This window comes from Pollicipes pollicipes, unplaced genomic scaffold (genome assembly GCF_011947565.3).
Source record: "Pollicipes pollicipes isolate AB1234 unplaced genomic scaffold, Ppol_2.1 Scaffold_6686;HRSCAF=7923_pilon_pilon_pilon, whole genome shotgun sequence".
Classification (NCBI taxonomy): Eukaryota; Metazoa; Arthropoda; class Thecostraca; order Pollicipedomorpha; family Pollicipedidae; genus Pollicipes; species Pollicipes pollicipes.
In genome coordinates, this window is record NW_023596921.1 from 31,920,241 (window position 1) to 31,942,513 (window position 22,273).

The 22,273-nt window shown below is 47.2% G+C and overlaps 1 non-coding gene across 1 annotated transcript; it reads right to left on the bottom strand.

Annotated features, from left to right (window-relative positions):
- Window positions 1-19,788: 19,788 nt before the first annotated feature.
- On the bottom strand, window positions 19,789-19,860 carry TRNAC-GCA (transfer RNA cysteine (anticodon GCA)). The gene has a single exon. It is a non-coding gene; the product is annotated as a tRNA-Cys (tRNA).
- Window positions 19,861-22,273: the final 2,413 nt, after the last annotated feature.

The window sequence follows — 22,273 nt, forward strand, 5'->3', positions numbered from 1 at the left end:
ATTGACCCCCTAGGCTTTTCCAAATGGTTTCCTAACAGCGCGGCGTAGCCACGCAAAACTGTGCATAGCTGTAGACAACTGAATAGCGGATCGTTTGATATACAAATTTAGATGTACTTTGTAAGGCTGCTGACCTATGACAGGTCAAAGTCAGGCCATGGTTTCAGCGAAGGCAATTCCTAGGCAAACATTACGCTAGACAGTATGTTCCTAACAACAAAATGCCGACCTGAGTCATTGTAAGTCAGTGACTTATTCTGACTTTTAAAAATCCATAGAAATGTATAATGCGGTTCCTGTTATCAATAAATTTGAAATGAGCACCAAACCCACCCTTTACAGCAAGCTCCAGCGTAATGAAACAGGTCGGTTTTGACCTTGGTCTGACCTTTGTACCTGACCCTAGGTCGGTAGAACTTGTTTATTCAATTGCTGTGTTGCTTAAGAAGGTATCTCAGAAATGTATGGTCTCGTCTAGCACTCCGTCGTTGGGTCAGATTGAACAATTCCCTAAAAGTTGACTTCACCGAATCCATGGCCTGACCTTGACCTGTCGTAGGCCAGCGACCTTACAAGGTACATCTAAATTGGTGACTCAAAGCAATCCGCTATTCATTGTCTAGAGCGCGTGTCGCGCTGCCGATCGCCTTACACAGATATTGAACCACTGGCCTGACTCAGACGCTTTCCACTTTGGAGCGGTTCTGTGGGCTGGACGGTGAAGTAATGTGATGGCGAAACTGTCGCATGTCACGCTCACTTACCGCGCCCGACCAGCGATGGGGAGGTTGTTTTCCCTCACGTTTTTTTTTTTTAGCACAGGTAAAAAACGAACGACGCTCGCAGCAACACGAAATTTTCCGTACTCCTTTATCTATCAACTTGGCATTTTTTGGCATACATATTTGAAGGTTTGATCTACCAGGAGCAGTGCCCTTAGTGAGGCAAAGAGGTGAACTTCTCAAAACTTTGACCGCGCAACATTTTTGGGAGCTATTTACGGTGGTGACTTTGTTCGATGTTTCGATTCGGTGGTTCGGTGGTTCGATTTGTTGCGGTAACAAAACCTGAGAGTGCCTAGAATTTGTATCTTTTAGATTCTCCCGAGAATGGGAGGACAGCAACCTGAAGGTAAGTCAATTTTAGTTATTTTCTCGTAAATAATGCAAAATGTTGTTTCGTATTTTTGCATGATTTTTGGTATTTTGTATAGAGAATGGAGTACTAACTTACGAGTGCAAAAACCATCCATATTGTCCACAGGGCATATGACCTTTGGCCAATGTCCATGACCTATCTGGTTGGCTTACCTTCCGCAAAATACACGCTAAGCTCACAATAGGACCAAATTTGTTAGGGTGATATTGGGACGCAGAATCGACAGCTCTATGGAAAAAACATGTTGCGATATTTTGATGGTGTATAATAAGGGTAGTATTAAAGTCATGTGAGAACTGTGCCAATGTCATTATAAGGTCGTCTAAGTGTGAATGGACTTACATTACCAGTAGCGTAAATGGCTTAGCTGAACGAGTGCCACGCGTGTAACACCTCCTTACCGTGTTTGTGTAGCTGATGGCTTCTTATTTCATGTATCACGTATATGTTTCTCTGTTTGTTGGCAAATGCATTGCCAAACGTCGAAGGGGCTATGTGCAATTTAAACGACGGCTATGCTTGTCTTCAGGCACCTGTCGATGTAAATACATATTTCTGAACACAGGACAACATTGTACTGGTCTCATAGACCCGGTTAGCACTTCAATTTGTTCTTTGGTTTTATTTATACATTTGACACTAAGTTGATCTCAGATGACCTCTAGGTTACTTTAAAATGACATTTTTGTGTCTGGACTGTTTTTATTTCACAGCTGCCTCCAATAAAATAAACTTAGCCATACACACGTTGTGAATGAAAGTATCATTACTATGGGCCACTGGTAAACGAACTTATAACGGTAACCTGATCTAACGTGACCTACGTGGGGCAGCAGGAATGGTCTAACTGGGTTTCTCATCGTCTTACAGTGTTATCGCTTCTTTCCGTGCTCTCAATATCCGCCTTGACGTTTAAGCATAAGCTTAATTGCATCTATCGGAATGGCCATTTTCTACCTCTCATAACTTGTGGTGATCTAACATTTGACCTAGGGTCAAATCTTTAATGTGCATTCTTCATGATTTGACGAGACCTTCAAAACATTATCTTTCTACGGCGTCTGAAGATTGGAGATCCCACGGAGGGATGGGGGAGGTCAACTTTCCCTCGGCTGGGCACGCTTGCCTCTGACCCCCAGCCGGACGCGGGTTAAGCGTCCACCGCAGGGATGTAATTCAATGAAACGGGTTTGGGGCGCCGGGCGGGGAAAAGACTAAACCTGCACGTAAAATGCATTAAAAACAGACAGATCACTACCCGGACTTGCCCTACTTCCTCTCAAACATTGGGCCTGGAATCTACCTAGCTGAATAGGGAGCTACGCCTCTGCTCCAGAATGTGTTCTCAGTCTGTCTCGGCGTGACACGCTGTCGTCGGACATCATGACATCATGTCATTATGTCATTATGTCATCATGTCATTATGACATTATGTCATTATGTCATTATGTCATTTTTGTTTGAACTCGACGGACGAGACCAGGTTTCGGCAATCGATGTAGAGTCGATGCTATGTGGCTTTAGACGTTATTGGTCATGCACGGCTTCAGGAATAGAGAGTGTAAGTTAACGTGCGCGCCTATTAAAGGCTGCCACGGAATCCCGCGGTAGGAAGCCATACGGCGGGCTCCAGACTGCAAGGCAGGGCCCACGATGGGCATGGTCGGAACGCCTAGTGCTGTGTTGCGGATCACTTTCGAGCGATTACCGTTAGCAGCTAAGTCAGGTGGCTTCGATCGTCGGGTTTTCGTAAATGTTTTTGTTCGATATTCACGTCAACATGGGGTCGGCACATTTCAAGGGTTAGTCCGAGCGTAGCAGTTAGTTTGAATTTGCCACGTTTTCGGGCGCTAATTTTCGACCGTTGATAATTCTGTTAACTTCGCCCACGTGGCGGGATGAATACCTTTAGCTCGAGTGAGGGCGGGGGGGGGGGGGGCGGGAGCAAGTTGACCATCTGAGATATATAAAACCAAGAAAACCAAAACACCAAAATTCCAGGGTATGTTAGCCCATGTAAAACCACGCTTGTTAAAAGTTAGGTTCCTGGGCCGTCACACCTGGGTCAGATAAGGTCATGCAAGATCACACTCCAGATGGGTGTTCAACGTGCCCGCAGAGTTCCTCATGCAGCCGTTATAAGCCGAGAGGCCTGTTCCAAAGCAAATTCAGCGGTGATTATTTGTGGTTAATAAAAAAGTGTTAATAAAAAAATATGACTTGATGTGTTAATTTTTGCACTTAATATAAGCGTCAAGAATGCGTTAAACGGTGTGTTCCTAAAAACATCATGTTTACCTGGGTTCTTTTAGGTCAGTGGCCCACTTTGCTTTTCAAGAGATCAATGCGAGGTGTCTGTTGCGGCCACCTCTGCAGTCAAAGGCTGTTGAGGCCTGTTGGGATATCTGTTGTGGCCAGAAGATACCCCAGACAGCATGCTTTAAAGTAAAATAACAGGCTGGTTTGACCTCGGCCTGGCTTACATACCTGACTTTAGGTCATTTGATATTGTTTTAATCCCTAAATCAATTTTGTGCTGCCTAATAAATTATATCATAGATGCATAACCTCGTCCAACATTCCGTTGTCGTACAGATTGAACGATTCTCTTGAAATTGCCCTCGCTGACAGTCACGGCCTGACTTTGACCTGGCAAAGGTCAGCGATTTTGGAAGATACATACAGTCTGATATCAAATATATAGTTATTTAGTTGTCTGCAGTTATGCAAACTTTGGTGCGGTTACGCCGCGGAGTTCGGCACTTATTTACTAAAAATATTTGGGGGTTCAAATTGACCCCACCCGATCTGTGTTGATTCTCCGATAATAAATCGTAGCAGACATTCGTAACGAATGTAGCTTTCAACAGTCTAAAGAACTTCAAACATCGCTGAACAGTACCAAGACACCCAATAAATGACCCAAAACTAGACCAGGGTCAACAAGGAATATGAATTGTGCAATTAAAACATGTGGAATGCAGCACAAGCAGAAAATGCTCGGGCAAACACGTCACGAACGCGGACTCTAACAACTCGACGAGCTCCGTCATCAGCACCCAACTGAGCCACTCATCGCAGTCCGCTTTTCTGGTTCCTTTCACTTGTAAAACAATTATTGGAAACCTTCAAAATTCTCCCGATTTTGAGCTTTCACTTGCAATGTTTTGCTTGTGCTTTAGCCCCAGAAGTTTGGGAGGACCCAGATGCACCATGGAGGAACTAGACTTTGGGGGGGGGGGGGGTAGCAAGTGGACCACCCAAAACAATGCAAGTCGACAACCCGTAAGAGCAGTCCTCGGAACGCTCATTTTGTCGGTGGAAGCCGGCATCGCTAGCGCTACAATGAATAACACCAAACTAATAGTAATATACAGCGCCAACAGGTGTCGCTATTCCGAACGCTGCGATAAACATTCATAGATCGCAGGGAGCAATAACAAAGCGTCCCAGCATCGAACTTTCGCCAGGTTTTGTCAACAGCAAGCCAAGCTAAATCGGAATGCGGCTTTGTATGAGCTTCTTTAAAATCATTTGCCAGCAGGGACTGGTCGGCAGGAGCGACACCTGTGACTCGGCCGCATCCCAGCCAATCGCTTCCCATTTCTGGATGCTTGTCCCACCTTCCTGCCACGGCCTGGAGGCAAAGTCCACTGAGGCCTGGAGCCGCCCACAATCTCTGGTCACGCGACGATGCCGACATGTCGTCGAGCGAACTGGTGGTGAAGCAGCGCAACAGTGACGTCGGAGCCAGCCTCTACGAGCCGCGTGGAGCGATGCGATGGGTGGGTGGAGGGGGGGAGGGGAGGGGGAAGAAGGAGGGGGGGGTGGGGGGGGGGGGGGGCGCCAAGCCTGTGCTCTATCGCAGACAAGATGTGGCTGCCACTGGCCGTCCGCGCCACCGCCCGTCTAGCGCCCGCGCTTGAGCAGCGCTGATTCGCGGGGCACGACCCCTTCGCCAGTGTGTCAGCCCCCCAACTCCGGTGCCGGCGCCTGCCTGGCAGACCGTCAGAGCACGAGGTCTCCTCAGGGAGATATGACGCGTCACATTCGGTCATCCAGGACCGGATCTGGCACGGGGTCGGGTCGCCGTGAGCACAGCAGGGTGAAGCCAACGGTCGCACAGATTGCCGTGGATGTCCGGCGGTACACCGAGCCCGGCTAGGCGCCCCCACGCGGTTGCGAACCGAGCACCTTGCAGCCGCAACACCCGCCGCCGGTCAGCTCCGCCTGCTGCAGCAGCTGCGCCAACTCCAGGCCATGCCGCGCAACAGCGACTTCTCGGCCAGGGCTTCGTCAAGGACCGTGAAGTCGTGGCCTGCGATGTTGACCCGCAGACAGCTGACTTCCGTAAAGAAAGCTTCCGACCCAACGTGGATGCTGCTTTCTCCCGAAACCCTTATCGGTCTGCATGTCTTGGGTGGACGCTGCGTAACATAAGACAAGAGGCTATGCCGTCTTTGCTGTCTATTTCTGTCCTTTTTGTCTGTCTGTGCCGGCTGTGTGAGAGCACCTACGATCCGAACCACACGCAACACGAGTCATCGGAGCCTTTGCTGCCGAGTGTACCGCGCGCCGGACCAGCCGGGGCTGCGGAGGAGGCCGGACCCCTGCGGCCGGCGCAGAGGAGGTCGGGCCCCCTGCGACCGGCGCGGAGGTGGCCGGGCCCCTGCACGCGGGTCCCAGATTGGGGCCAGCTGCGGTCACGCGGTCTCCATCACCGACCACAGGCCGCTCAGCTTTGATTAAGTTTTACCTGGAACGGCCACACCAAGTGCGACCGCTCCTTCCAAGCATGTCGGTATATGAAGTTTTGTAGCGGTAGTGGCATTAAATCAAGGGAGATCGCAAGGCTCCGCTCATCTCGAATGGGGACAATCTCCGCGTAATGAACAGCGCTCAGCCTAAAAATAGCCCGTCGTGTAGCAAGTTTTATGCATTTCCAGAGGCAACAGTTCAGCACTTGTCTTGTGTCGGGTGGACTTTACCGGTATTCACCCAAAGCGAAGCACTACATGGCTTGCCGTTGATTGCCAAGCACTGCAATACCAGTCAAGCGGGTTTGAACATTCTCAGTCAGCGTGAGGTGCAAAAGCTTGCCCTGGCCGCTGCTCAGGCAAAGGCCGGCCGGTTACAGTCCAGCGCCACGCGCCGCTTCCGGAGCTCTCAGAACCGGACGGACGGCGGACCGGTGGCGGCCGCCCACAGACAGCGTGTCGGACCGTCTTCTGACCTGACGTGGGCCCGGCGGAAGCGATCGGACGACAGCGAGTTGGCCCTCTGTGCAGTCGTCGACAGAGGCCGAACTCCGCCCAGCAACCGGCCAATATCACCAGACGGCGACAGCTGTTGACGACTAACCCCCTGCCACCCCTCCCCCTTTCTCCTCACGCGCGCAGCGCGGAACCAAATGAAATACAATTCACGTCACCGTGACATAATGCAAAATAATACAAATAGCAGTTATAGTTAGCGATACCTACATTCCACATACTTAAGAAACAGAAAAGATCCCAGAACACAAATGTCGACAGAACACACCGTCGACACAAAGGGAATGCTACGCCTGCCCTGGTTAATTAGATGCGCATTCTGATCTTACTCAACTTGTTTAGCATTGCTTTTTAGTGCCGTGTGATGCAACATGACCTGTACCTTGCCTAATTCCGAACATCGCTGGTTACAGCAGACTCCATGTTAACGATGGCCGTCCTGCGGATTATTAAATATATGCCTAAAACACTGTTTAATTAACATGATTAACATAATTAGCATAATTTTAACATAATACATAACATGATAAACATGACAGTACCTATTATAATAAAGACATTGAACATCCTTGTCTTGCACAGCAGCACTGGCTGGCGGCGGCTCTGCAGCGATCTTTCCTGTCTTTCCACTATGACAGCAATGCTGCATTGGCACTGTCGTGGACACGGCGGCTCTGTAGCAATCATTACAGTCTTCCCACTACGGCGACAATGCTGCAGTGGCACTGTCGTGGACACTGTCACCACTCCCGGCGCTGTGGGCACGTCTTTGATGCCTGCAATATACGCATGGAATGTTGCAGCCATGTGCATAATACACTAACTTGCCCCGCGCTTCACATACCTTATTTATCTTCTAAATGGTCGCGAAATTGCAGGACCCTCATAGTCCAAAGTGCTCGTGACCAGGTGGAAGACAGAGATAGCCCCGCGTTATTCTGTGTAGCTGCACTCCTTTCCCGGAAATTGTGGCAGCAGACAAATTGCTCGCTGCCTCACAATCCGACTATTTCCGGTAACCTTTTCGTCAACAGGTGGCGGAGGAGCTGGCGGCGCCGGCCGCGAGCGGCCGCGCCGCCTCGCCTCGCTAATCACTCCCGCAGGACCGGCCGGCGAGGCACAGTTACGGCGCTGTTAAATCCACATATTCAGCCGCAGGTTACACACATTAAAAGGATTACGAGGTGGCGCGGGCCTAAAGGCGGCGAGCCTGGAGACGAATTGACGACACGCGCCGGCCGGCGGCACCCGGCGCCGGACACGCGCGGCTGCAGGACGCGGGTGGTGGCGGAGGGGAAGCGAGCGGTGATTCCTAGCATGTCGGTGGACCACAGGCCTACCGCGACACCTGCACGGTGCACCAGTGCAAAGCTGAGGGTAGTTTTGGCAGTGTTGTAACACATTGCGCTTACATTCCCCTGCACCCATCAGTGAGGGGATGGCATGACGAGTGGTACGTTCACGGGGCAGCAGTACAGCGCTGGCCAGCGTCGTTCAGGTTGGGGGCGTACTAGTCAACACAGCTTGTGACCCACCCATAATCCCAGATATCCGGCACACTGGGCAGCTGTAGTATGCCCCTCATGTGAGCTATCGCGTGAGGCTGGCACCGTGCATATTCGTCCCCCCCCCCCCCAGGAGACGTGAGTGGACTCCATAGCATGCAGATGTGGAGCTGTGTCGCCAAAGCTGCACGCATATTTTTCCGTACCTGGGATCTGTGGATGTGGCAGTTTTGGTTTGTTTACATGCTCACTGGCACGGTGAAAACCACGCATATGTCGTCAACAGACTTTTTCACTAAACGAAGGTCCACGTTATAACGGAGAAGGCCATCCTCCAATGAGCTATTATTTAGACTGCTTGAATTGGATGTCTATCACAGCCTGTTTAGAGTCACATCCTTTCAGCTTGCTGTTTCTGGAAATGGTTGCGCTGTGGATCAGTGTCTGCGCCTGTCCCATTCAACTTTTCGGAAAATCACACGGTGCACTAGGCACTCACTTTATCAGTCCATTTAGCTTCTACCAGCTGCTGCCATACGCTGTGATTGCGTACTCGGACCTTAACCTTTTAAGTGTTGTTTTCAAAGCTCTGAAATGATTGCGAAGGCCATCTCGTATTCAAGACATTTATTGGTTATATCAAAGAAGGAGCAGTGTATTACTCAAACCGTGCATAAATATCATGCGCTGAGTTTGGGAAGGTGTTAGTTTGCCGTGACGTGATCATGTACCTTGTTCACCTAACTTGTGTCATCTACCTCGTTAGATACATTGTTCGTACAATTTCAGCTGTGCTGACTTGAACTATATCGCTAGTACTCCGTTTGGACCTTATCAACATGACGTGCTTTTTACGCAGACATGCCCAAGAATCTAAGGAGCTGAAAAAATGGAAACCATTAGGTCTAAGTGAGTCAGGGAACTATTCGGCTTATTCGCTCTTACGCTGTTCTGATGACGTCATACGATGGAAGTTCATCGGTCCACCTGTTGACTCCAGTAACTAGACACCCTTGGAATAACTGCCGTTGCCAAGGCACTCCTTGGTCTTGGTGGTCAATCAACGGTGTCAACCAAACCGTAGGGTGGTGCAATTGATGTTTCTATTAGATCAGACTTAGAATGAATAGGCTATATGATCGCAAACCCACGTCTGGGATTAAACTAATGCACAAAATCCGATTCCCAGCTCAAAGAACATCTATCCATCATCACCTACAGCAGCCAGTGCCTTAACCCATGCCTCGAAAACCCGGGTGCACCAATACGTTACACTAATTTACCCAAATCAGGGATTTTGTCCGGCTGTGTGCACGATTCAGCCTCTTATTTACTTCGTAGTTGCCTCAAGTCCATAGACCCAAACAGTTTCGCTGCTCCCAGATTAGAACTGTGGGCGCTGATTAAATGGGTGCAATTGCGGCCCAACACATTATATTTACCAACATTATTTAGCTGAGCTGGAACTTAAACCTCGCGACAATCCACTTCAGACAGGCAGGGACAAGCCGCGTAGCCACCATTCTGCCCAGGAGGGTTTTGAATTCTTGGGCGGCCCTTTGAGCCAAAGGAATCCATTTTCATCGCTACGTCTCTGTTTTTATTCCATGGCAGGTTTTTAGGCTGAATCCTATTTTCATGTCCTCGATGGGCTTTTTTAAATTACACGATCCTTACGGCGTTTTAAACTGCTAAAAAGGCTGTTAATTTTAGTTCCAGGGGACTCCAGCCACCTCCAGGAAAAGTTGTCACAAAAGCTCTGCATAGCCATGCCAACGAGTGCAGCAACCGTCCTCGCCTCATAAAATAATCAGCCTTGCTCCTTGCCGTAACAAAACATTCACTGGATTATCTCGGCCTGCTGGCTTCCACAGCCAAACAGTAATGTCTTGGGCTACGGTGCGACCTGTGCGAGCTGTTGCACAGAATAGCATCGCTCTTCTCAAATACAGACAGCGAACAGGCCTGCATTCACGCTTCCGTTGCATCACGTGACGTATGCTCCGTCGTTTGTTTGCCTGTTAGCACCCGCCACAAATGTTGTTAGCATCCATCATGATGTTAGTACAAATGTTGTTTATGTCAATGCATTTTCATCTTGTCCTTGGATTCTGCTCAGTTCTATGATTTATTATATTCCGTTGCTTCATGAACAATCCTAATATCATCCTCTGCGGCCATGTTACTGAAGATTTCACGATAGTTCTTAATTTTCCGAATTTGGGTTGACAATTTTGAAAGTGTGAGGCTGGAGATGCATCTGGCGCGCAGGGCCTGCCGCGGGCGGCCGCGTGACCTTGGGTCAACAGGCGTCCGCCCGTGGCCGGTGGCAGTGGGTCATGTGACCGGGCGGTGAGGTTGGGGCGGTTGGGGGCGCGCAGGGAGAGAAGGATCGGGACGCGCAAGGAGAGAAGGATCGGGGCGCGCAAGGAGAGAAGGATCGGGGCGACCACAGCTGAATGAGTGTCGTGGCTTGCACTGTAATGAGATGTAAGATGAGGGAACGCAGGCTTTACAAAATAATAATTATGTTGATCACATATGTGTTTATACGAGATCAGTAGTGGATTGCGTAAACGACGGCAGGACGTAAACGACAAAGACGTAAGCGACGTTGTCAGGCCAGATAACCAATGATTTCGTTTCAGACCAGCCAAATAGTGAAAAAAAAAAATGCACGGCGATTAATAACAGTGAGAGAAACGTGCACAACTTCAGAGAAAATCCAACATCAAAGACGAAACAACGTACTCATTAATACCTCGTGCTACTACCGCACTATGTAGCGGCCACCCGCCGAAGTTGGGCGGGTACTTGTGTAGGCAAGGTCGTGGCGTCACAGGGCCCCGGCGATCCTCACCGTCCAGTAGGGTCAATGCTGCGCTCCTGCCCCTTCCCCGGCCCCGCCCACTCGGAAGGGCGTCACCATACCGCCATTCCTGACGTCCATGTCAGTGACGTGACGGTGACCTACCCATGAGGGTGACAGCCAGCAACGTTTCATCTATATGGTTATCGCAATACATTCACGTTGTCCACAGCCAGCATTTCAGTGACCAGCATGACCTACACAGATAAGGCCAGGTGGTGACACATGGGTTTCAGAAGGTCGACTATGCTTGCATTGACCTGACATTGCATTTTTAGCCGATGACATTGTGTTAAGGCCGGATGCGTAACAGGCGGCACAATAACGACATCACCAGGCTTATGACATCGTGGCACGATGCGGGATGATCTTAAGCTTCGTTTCGACTAGGTCGTATCATGTGCTCATTTCAATGAACCGAAGATGTCAGGCCGTTGTCAGCATTTGTAAGCTACACACTTCATTAACAGCTCGATGTGTGCGGTGACGTAGAGTAGCTCACGTTTTCGCGAAAGAGTCGCAGAGGAACGTCGTTTTAAGCCGGCGGCCGCACGATGCTACGAATGGGAAAGGGCAGGAAATTATTCGCACATGCGAATTTAAAGAAATAAAAATAGCGCCGCGGCGCCTGCAGCCATGGAGGTAAGGGGAACTCATATCATCAGCAACAAGTAGGCCTAAAATAGTGTCGCATGGCATCCTTCACTTATGTAAGGAAACAGCATACAAATTGATTCCAGAAGCGAGTCCAGGAGGACAAAAGTGGGTGGGATTACATTAGGCGGCGACAGTGGCCACCAACAGCAAGCCGTCAACAGGCGGCCGTGGAAATGGGCCACCACCAGCTCCAATCAGGTGTCCAAACTCCCCACCTTTTGGAAAACTGGCTATTGTGCCTGTTCAGTTATGCTGTATGGTCACCATATTTCATTGGTGCAGTGCATAACAGCACTTTGCCAAACACGATTTTATTCTCACTTATACTTCTGTTTTCACCACCCCGATAGTAACCTTGGCTCCGCCTCCAATATTCTTATTTATACCGCTTTTCTGATAACGCAGCAAAGTACCATCCCATTTGCTCTGAAAACACGTAACTAAAATACCTTCGAATGGTATTCGTTATTACACCGTTTTGCATTTTCCAAACCCGCCTCTTAGCCTAAAATGCTGCCACGAGATATAATTTTCGAAATCATTCATTGGTCTGCGTCGGTTGCGTCGAAATGGCTTAATGAACTAAAATCTGCGTGATGCCTCGCTATCTATTACGCCGTCTCCCGTAACCACTCTGTTGAATAGTCGTGACTTGCCTCATTACACTTTTGTCGAGAGAAATAAAACACTGATTCGTTTTGAGAAATCGACCTCGTAATGCCCGAAATCTCAGTGGAAGGGAGACGGAGCCACCTCTTCGCTTGACGGGAATGTGGCTGCCGGGAAGCCCGCACAGAACAGGGTTAACACGGATAGTTTGAGCTCCAGCTGCGATGCATAGCCCTCCCTCACAGCATACAAATAATTACGTACGCAGCGGCTTCCAATATTCGCTGAACCACGATTACGAGTTATAACGTGAGCGGAGACATTCACGATTCTGCGAACCCGTTAAGTAAAACAATATGGAGACAGCCATAGGCACTGCATAATGCATGAAGCCGCTTGTTCAATATATTTTGTACCTCATGTGCCAGGGCAGCTAACTGTCTGATTTGAATACAAGACTACTGACAAACGAACTGAGCAAACATTTAACTCGATGGCATGAATTTCACGGATGTAGATTCCAAACCGAGTTGAGGCGGTCCGGCGGAATCATCTGAAGAGCAAGTAAGGCCCCCACCTCAGTTGAACATGGACACTGAAAGCAGTCAGCGAGAGCGTCGACTTCACCCGAGGATGCGCTTCACACCAACTGTATTGAAATCCAGGCCGAACCGACAAGGTCTGCAGTGACCGAGATATGCTGTTTCATGAATTGCGCGAATCTGGATGTGGATTGAAGTAGTGCTCAGAATGCTACCTCCTGTTAACTCGAACATGCCCACGAGCCATGACCTCTCGAATGACAGACGCGTCATTCTGACAATCTTTAGTCTCGTCTCCACACAAAAGGGTTAAAGTGGCTCACGACAGCTATAAGACTCGCATTCGGGATAGAGATCCTGGAGGATTTTGTGTCCGTGTGTGTGGGGGGGGGAGGGGGGGAGGAAGCAGACGCGTTCTACGTTAAGCAGTCAGCGTTATGCTCAAGGCGTGAACCGAAATATAAAAAAGTCACTGGAACCCCCGCTCATTGCATGAGGTCTCCAATCACGTCCGGCAGAAAAAGCAACGACATTGCCATTCATGAATGAATGCCATTTCCAAGCTGATCGTACGAATAATGTTAGCAATTCGCGCTGATTTTTGTACATTTTGGCGCTCCTCTGTTTTTGCATTTGCCTGTAGTTTGCCTGTCCATCTAAAGCCAAGCTCACGATATTCAGGTCTAATACATGCGCAGCACGTGCGGATCAGATTTCGGAAATATGCAGGTGGTCACGGTGAGGCCTGCTATTCTCCCGAACGTAAAGTGTACGGTGTGTCTTACTAGATTGAATGGCCAATCATTGTTTTTTCAAGGAATATTTGTGTCCATGGTTGGTTCTTTGGCCAATGTTTGCATTCACCGGAGTATTGAAACAAAATTCAAGCCAGACATTACAATCTAAATTCATATTTGAAAAGTAGCTGCGTTTTGGCAAATCGCAAAACAGGCATGCCATGACAACAGCATTCAGTTACTTGACAAATCGCTCATGGGTCTGACGCTTGTCTGATTTGTATCATGTTGTCCTCTTGTCTGCTGGCAGGTGCAGCTCGCAGCAGATGACAAATGTTCAATATGCCAACATCGTTTAAGCGACCTCCGGTTGGAAACTAACTTTCTAAATTTGCATTCTGCCAGGATTGAAGCTTACAGCAGACGCTGCCGTTTACCGTCAGCGTCTCAGATATTTCTCCTTGTCATCGGATGTTTGCACTGTTAGGCGGCAGGCGCGCTTGACTACAGTCTGTCATGGCCATAACAGGGGAGCTTCCTGCATTTCTTTATATGGTGTCCATTGTTCACCTTTTTGGTGCCTACAGCTCATCAGATATCGGATGCAGTCAGACAAAGGGCAGCGTAAATTCAAGCATCGGGTTCAATCTATGTCACCAATTTCGAATGCAGTTTGCCCAAACACCTTCCAATTTTCTGACGGTCCAAATAGGGTCAAATTCGACGGGTCGAAACCGTTTTCAAAAATAAGCAATATCATTCCATCACATTTTAGCATGTCTTGACATGAAATGTCAAGGGTAGCACGTATTGGGACGCTTTTCATTCTTTGGATGATGATCAGCTTATCCAATCCATCTCAATCAAGCCGCGCCTGCTACCTCCCAATCCAATCCGTCACGCGTTTGAGCATGCCTGATCCTTTCCAGTTTCCCTCTTTATCGGATGTCAATATATGCATGAATTAACCCAATCTCTATGAATTAATCTTATACCCAAGCATTAATCTAATAATGCTTGGAATGCCAGGAATTAATCCTATCGCCATGGATTCATCCGATCCGTGAAAAGCCCGACCAGGCGATGTTAGTAAATACATGTCTGACAACTTACCCCGCGCTCCTTTTCTAAGGAATTCCGAGTGTGCGAGGACTTTTCACAATGTCCGTACTCATCATGCCGAACGCGTAGAAAGACAGATAAACCCGCACGACTCGGCAAGCAGTGGTTTGACAGCTGCTCTCGCCCGCTGCCCCCGATCGTGCTGGGGTTAGCAGACTCCGCCAGTTACTCCAGCAAGGCGCGGTGGCCAGCCGACTTCGCCCACACTTGGCTCGGCCAGCCCGCGCGATCATGGCCGCGCCTTGGGACGGTGTGGGGATTAGCAGCTGGAAGCCTCGGCTGCTGGACCCGCTCCTATGACTGACCGATGCCCCGCCAGTGAGGGATGACTGGCGCTGCGGGCCGGCCAGCCCGAGGCTATGGTCATGACGTCCCCTGGGATATCAACCCACCCACGGCAGACCCCGCCAAAGCCTCTGTCGAATCCATGACGTTTCGTAACCGCGGGAGAGGGAGAATGCCATTGCACGCTTTAAGCTTGTAGCGCAGTCAGTCAATGCGTGTCATGGAAGCTGCGAACGATGCGTAGGAAGGAGGAATGTGCGCTCGGTTGTCGGCCTTCTGCTACCGGGACCCAACGTCAGTGCGGCCTGTGGTGGCTCTCCTCGGCCGAAAGGAAAACTCTGTTCGTTGCGAGGGGTGGCCCTGTTCGGCCAGTGGGCACTTCGTTTAGCCGGAGCAGGCGCTCTGTGCCATGAGAGGATGTGCTCTGTTCGGTGAGAGGAGCCATGTTCGGCCGGGGGATACTTGTGCTCATGTCTCGTACTAAATGCACCATCACATGCCTCTGCTCGGTCGGAGGGCCCGTGACCAGGCGTGACCAGTCTCGGTACGACCTGGGAGACTCCCGTCACACTCCTGGTCGACACCATCAGATCATTGGAGTGGAAACGTCCACCATGTCGTCCAAGCTATCTCAGCCGGTCGCAGATTAAGAATTTATGGGCCTCCCGAGTCAGTGGCCGGATATTTCGCCAGTTTTGAGAGGAGATCTCGACGAATTACTTTCATAGAAAACGGCTGTCTTCAAGAAGGTCAGTTTCGACATGAGTATTAGATGTGGCTTCATATCTTGATTGGCGATTCATTAGATAATTGGATTTTTATCGCTGCATGTCTGATGTGTTTGAGACATAAAGACAGAGCGATGGCATCCATGCTAGGCAGCCCAATATCAGCTACCATATTACAGCATTGGGTTTCATATCAGATCATTAACTTAGAACGAGGTGCGTACGTACTCAATGACATGCTCAGTTCTGCCCTGCAAATTCAATAAGGAGTCAGAAACCTACTTAAGCAGGTAATTCTGAGTTCGTTGTCCAACACGTTGCCATTGAAACGACTGGCTCTGGCAGTGAAGGCGTGTTTCACTGCCTCGTTTCATACCTCCGAGCTTATGTATATCTTGGGGAACTATTGCATTTAACCCGCGCCCGGCCGGGAGTCTGAGACAACAGCGCCTGTCCGAGGGGGGGGGGAAGTTAACTTCCCTCTGGGGTTTCTAACTTCCAGACTCCACGTGACAAAAACAACCATACCGTTTTAGAGGCATCGTTCGTGTACGCATACATGTAACACCAAATTACCATTTCAGGGTGACCTAAAAGGCATCTGAGGTCAACTTAGGTCAAATTTATAACCCATCCAGGTGAAAAGTTCTATGCGCTAACCACATCTATGGGACCGGCACCATGCTTTTTGTGGTCAGAGATAGTGTATTTGACATCTACAGGTACTGAAGATCATATAGCTGTTGTCTACATTATATATAGTTCCTTCGACGCTTGAGAATTCATTCGGAACAAACTGAGAACATCTACGCTAGTACAAGAAATTAGACGCTATCAGCTTCACAAACACGGCAAGGATGTGGTAAAACGGGCTGTACTCGCTCACCTAGCCACACCCCTGTGGGCAACATAGGACATTGACGTTGGATGACCTGATATGACCTTGCATGACCTATTGTGACCCTATTATGCATTATAATCATATCTATAGATGGTTTCAGTGGTGTATTGAATTCCGCATCCAAACCACCAATTAAAACTGCCCATGTTGAGCTCAGCATACGCCATGTAGAAAGTAAATGTAGTAATAGGTCATGCCCTTGACCAAGGTCATGTTCCCTGTAGTCATTTGAAGGTTGCGCATATAAGTTAGCACTCTATTCCTCATAAGAATGCCAAACTATACAAAAATACGTGCACGCTTGCATTATTTACGAACAAATAGCAAACATTGACCTGGATTCAGGTCAATGACCTCTCATTTTCGGAAAAATCTTGAATATGCAAATTGTTAGGAATATCATGTTCTATTAATATGCCAAGTTTAAACCATGGCGAATGAACAAGCAAAGTAATATGTGGTCCAAGGTTTTTAGAGGTTGACCTTTTTGACCATCCCCTGTAGATATTGGTGCAAGGCTATCATTACATATGTTGAATGCACAAATGCCAATTAGGCAATAATCTCCGCATTCATATATCGAAAAATAACAAGATTATCAGCTCCAATATAAATAGAACTGAGAACACCTTGACCAGTCACTTGGCATGCAGCACTCAACAACCGATACCCTATGCCACACTGTTCATAACGGACTCGCTGTGCAGTAGCTGAGGCATACAAGATACATTATCTTACAGCACGTTTGAAATGAGTCACGACGTGCAAACCGAGATATAATGTGACTTGGCAAAAAACAAGATGCATCAGATTGACCTCGAGGCATCTGAAACTACTCTAAAACAATCCGACCTCCAACCAGCAATCCCGGTACTGCGCCGCACTTCAACCGTTTCGCAGCTGATAAATGCGATTACGCTTAATTACCACAAACAGACCAAAGATGCCGCTAGCAAAGCACCGCCAACTTTTAGTTTAACATCCTAAATTTGGTCTTTATGCTGACTCTGGTATGATTACACAGAATCGAAATACACAGTGCAGAATCCAATTACACAGTGCCCTATTGCCCTAGCATTTAATAACACCAACATTGCATGGGTTTCGTACAATATTCCGTTGATTGAGACCGTGTTAGGTTGTGTGAGGCCTACCCGGTAATGACATCCGAAGATATCATGAAGAAGAATGTCGTCAATGCCTTTAGCTGATCGTACGATGACGTCACCTAACCAAAAGGGATTTTATTTTCAGGTGCGTGCAGAACTATGCCAGTCGGTAAAAGTAGGGGTATAGTGATACAGCATTACAAAGTACACATAAAACAGGTTTGTGGGGCTTAGCTCTGGAAAATAATGAATGCTGGAAAATTATGTCTAACAATTATTCGAAATAGGAGATTTTATATCTGGTTGGGAGTCACAATTCCGGAACTGAATAGGAAAGTACAGCCCTGTCGGGCTAGTTATGATGCATGCCAATATCTGATAATTTCATTATAATCGCCTTAACCATCACGGAGTATTTTGATGGATTGCTTAAGAACATCCAGTTCAACAACCGTTCAGGAATAAAACCAAGCTGACAGGGATTTTTGAAGCCTTCATCATGATAGCCGGTTAACGTTTGCTTGACTCAAGTCTGACTGCACAGTTAGACATAGACATAATGTGTATTAATGGAAGCAGTTGGTTAAAGGGAGAATCCCACCTTTTGCACATTTATTTCATTGTTACTTCAGGCGCGTACGATTTGACCAATGATACCAATTTCTCGAAATCGTTCTGAATAGCTCATAATTTTTAACTGAAGTAGCCCAGGCTTGCGAAGAAATCTCGTTTGACTCCATGCTCGCCACTGCGAGAGTCTTACACTTCATTTGCCTTGCTTTTTCCAACGTGTGTGTTGTATAACGTTTGCAGCACGTCAATGTGTCAAAATGTGTGTGTACTGAATGCTACCAAAGCTTAAACACTACTTAGACAAACCTAGCTGTGAACATGATGTCATTATCCCGCGATTTCAACGAAGTGTTTTGTTATGGTTTTGATTTCCCACTACGGCGTTTACCACAGTGGCTCTTTTCGAGACGCACTAAGTGGCTATTGGAATGGGAATATGAAATGATCCATGTGACGCAATTGTTTATACATCAGTCAACCAACTTATCGATAACTGGCCCTCGGTCACTGAGCCTATTACACACGTTCTTTTATACGCAATAGTAGAGGTGTGCCAGGCCGTTGTCATGGCGACGGAGGTCACGGATGCATAAATTACAGATAAAGCTGTTACAAAACGTTGACAGCGTAATTTGGACCCGAAAATAATTAGTATTTATATCCTTACTATGTCTTGACAGTTCCGCCGTGGCACTACCCAATGCCATTGTTGGGCGTAACCAGCCCTGAGGTTTCGCTATAGTCGTTTTTGAAAAAATGCCCTGAAGGTGAGACACTCCCTTCAACTTTGCTACAGCTACATTTTGGCGTGGAATAGATAATCCCTTGCTGCAAGGCATGCAGTTGTGAATGTAAATCTACTAAGGATGTTATCGGGACTCACGCAAGGAGCCAGGCGTTGATCATGGCCAAATCTACTGCTGAAGGTGGCCAAGGTGTTGATGTGTGGTTAGTGCCTTCTGAGAGTCCTGCAAAGCCTGTTATGTTGCTTTACCCTAACACGCAAGTTGTTCAGTGCATTAGCGAGGAACATCAGTCATATATATATATATATATATATATATATATATATATATATATATATATATATATGACGGTAGTTTAGCCTTATTCCTCGGAAATAACCAGGAGAATTGATATATAGTTAGGTTGATATTTCGGCAATATGCCTTTCTCGAACAGTAGCAGAAAAATTCAGAATAATATAAAGCAACAGCAGAAGACTTGTGCTAGTGTTTCGAGAAAGCCATGTTGCCGAAATATCAACCTAACTTTTTTCATTCTCCTGTTTTTTTCGAGGAATAAGGCTATTACTACTGGTTTATCTATTTACCCTATCAAGGTTAATTAACCTCCCAGCTTATAGCATTGTTGGAACTCTTGGATGCCCTGTGCCCGGAAAATTTATACCCATGGATACCATCGGTTTGATGTCAAATTTTAAGGACTGGGTGGTCTTTATGCTTTATGTGCATGCATGCAATAACTTACCATTTTTTTTTACAAATGACTTCTGCAGGATTTCTTTCAGATACTTTTTACCTTCTTGCTGTCAAGGTAATATCATCAAGCTTACGCGAGTGAAAATATTGAATGGAGTGGTCCACATTTGCACGACGTTTTGAACTAAAACAGCTGGCTTCAAGATTGCCCGGTGCGGCTCACAGCCCTGACGCAGTGAGAGATGCATTGGCTCATCCAGCTAAAACTCCGAGCCGCCAGGGGGCACCCGGATTTGAACCGGGGACCTCTCGATCTGCAGTCGAACGCTCTACCACTGAGCTATACCCCCACAACAGTCTTGCATTACGCGTACACGGAAAAATGACCAATGGCAAACAATGGTAACGACCCTCCCTATGCCACGCCAAAGACCATTGAAAACTAAATCAACGCTGCACCATGATGGGGAGTGGATAGAGGCGTGTTCGCGTAATGGCAGGCCAATCTGCATGTCACATTACATTGCAGCCATTACCGATGATATTACCGATGATCTTGATCTGATGCCAAAATAATTGTGTACTAGATAATACAAAAGTTTAAAAGGCACTGCTCAGACAAAAACTTTTGCGAACATGAAGCTTTTTCCCCGCGAATGCAACGAAACGTTACAATATGGCTCTGGTTTCCCCCCCCCCCCCCCGATGGCTTTCACCCGGGGGTCCATAATCTAGCAGAAAATTTGGCAGCAACGGCACACATTTCATGACTAGCCGCAGGGTCCTCGTGTTAAAATGCCCCTTTTTGGGCCCGCAGCTTTCTAAATGTTGAGCAGATGTATGCACACAAAGTGTATAGAGATGGCATTTGAACAATTCCCTTTCAATTTCCGGGATCAAAAATGCGCGCCGTGGCACTCGTTTTCCAGCTATTAGGCAAAGTATGGACCCATGCACGTGGCGCCATGTCCAAGCGCGTGATCGAATCCCGTTGCCGCCAAATCTTTTTGGCGGTGTTGAAATTGAGCGCAGACTGAATACAGTTACAGACTGACGATATAAATGATGAGTGCAAAGATCCTCTGATTATTCATATACATAGATGCATATATATATATATATATATATATATATATATATATATATATATATATATATATATATATATGTTGGAATATTTTGGCAGAATTCTTTCTTTGATACATGTTTGATTAAAAATAACTGCTGACTCAGCATTGACGAACTTTTTGATGCATCGTTCTAGTTTCCGGGCCTTTGACTTTGCGTCATCGCTTAGATTAAAGATGGTTCGCACAAAATTACTCATATATTCATCACTCCTTCCATTCTAACGTTTCGAGATCTTATCTCATTTTCGGAGAAGACTAAATTGCACAAGAAAAAGGTTTTGAGTTTTAAAGGATGAAAAACAGTGCACTACTGTTGGAAGACATCTTTTGGTACGGAGAACATAAATGAAGCATAACTCATTGAAGTAAGACGGATTGCAATGTTCATCTTCATACATGTAAGAAACACTCATAATGGGAACATCACAAAGACACAATGGGAACACTATTGTCACAATCACATCAGAAGTGCTCGCCGCCCACCACCTAGTAGCTCAAGAGTTCTGCAAGAATTTGTCTGTCTGTTTAAGGCCGGAGAGAGTTCGTTAATGAATATGCTTTCCCAAATTTGAAGGCGTCTTCTGTCACTACACGTCCGTAAAATGTCAGTGCTGTCTGTCAGTTGTTGTCGTGTTAATGTCATGTCGTGTTCCTGTCGCATGTGGTCCAGAGGTGCCCCATCACGTAAGTGCATTGTCAGGCGTCGTGAGAGTGTCGTTGTGGTCACACCATTGTAGTGTATGGGACGAAGTTTGCAGCCTTCGATGTTGCATTGGAATTGATACACTACATTGGTGCATTTCAGTTTGTCGGGTCTGTCTGGGCTGTTTCTCATAAGAAAGTTCGATATTTTCTTACTACAATACTAAATGACAATGTCTATTTTGTGGTCGTTTTTGCCTTTAACATGTTGAGATAATTCCCCGTAAAGCTTTTTCGTCCTGTTCGTGAGCAGATGTCATTTGAATTTGATAGTGCAGTTTGACGGTCGGTTGGATGTCTTGCCTTGGTTTGCTGTCAAAGTGTCTTGTCATATGTCGTTGTGTCTCGTTTTCAATGTCAGAATTTGAAAAACCGTTGTTCACCAAGATCTGTTTGATTCGTGTCAATTCTGAATGTTGTCCTGTCCAATCAGAGCAGTGCTTAAATGCTCGTCGAAGAAAGGACCTTATGACGCTAATTTTGTAGCGTCGAGGACACTCACTGTCAGCATTTAAGCACCGTCCGTTGTTAGTCTGTTTTCGGTATACAGTCGTTTTTAATTGTTGTCCTTGTCCATCGACAGCTACGTCAAGAAAGCGTATTACGTTTTGCACACTTTGCTCTGTTGTGAATTTTAAGCCAGACCGTTCTTCAAAGGTGTTTTTGAGATGTCCCAGTTGGTCAATGTCCCTAACTTCTACAAAGATATCGTCTACGTAGCGGCAGTAAATGTCCGGTCTTATGTCGTCATTTTGTAGTGTGTCGGTTTCTACGCGTCCCATAAAGAAATTAGCGAATAGAGGTCCTAGAGGTGAGCCCATCGCATCAGTTATAGCTGAGCATGCAGAGTATTGCAATATTTGACCCGGACGTCAACTTCTACAATATATGCATATATATATATATATATATATATATATATATATATATA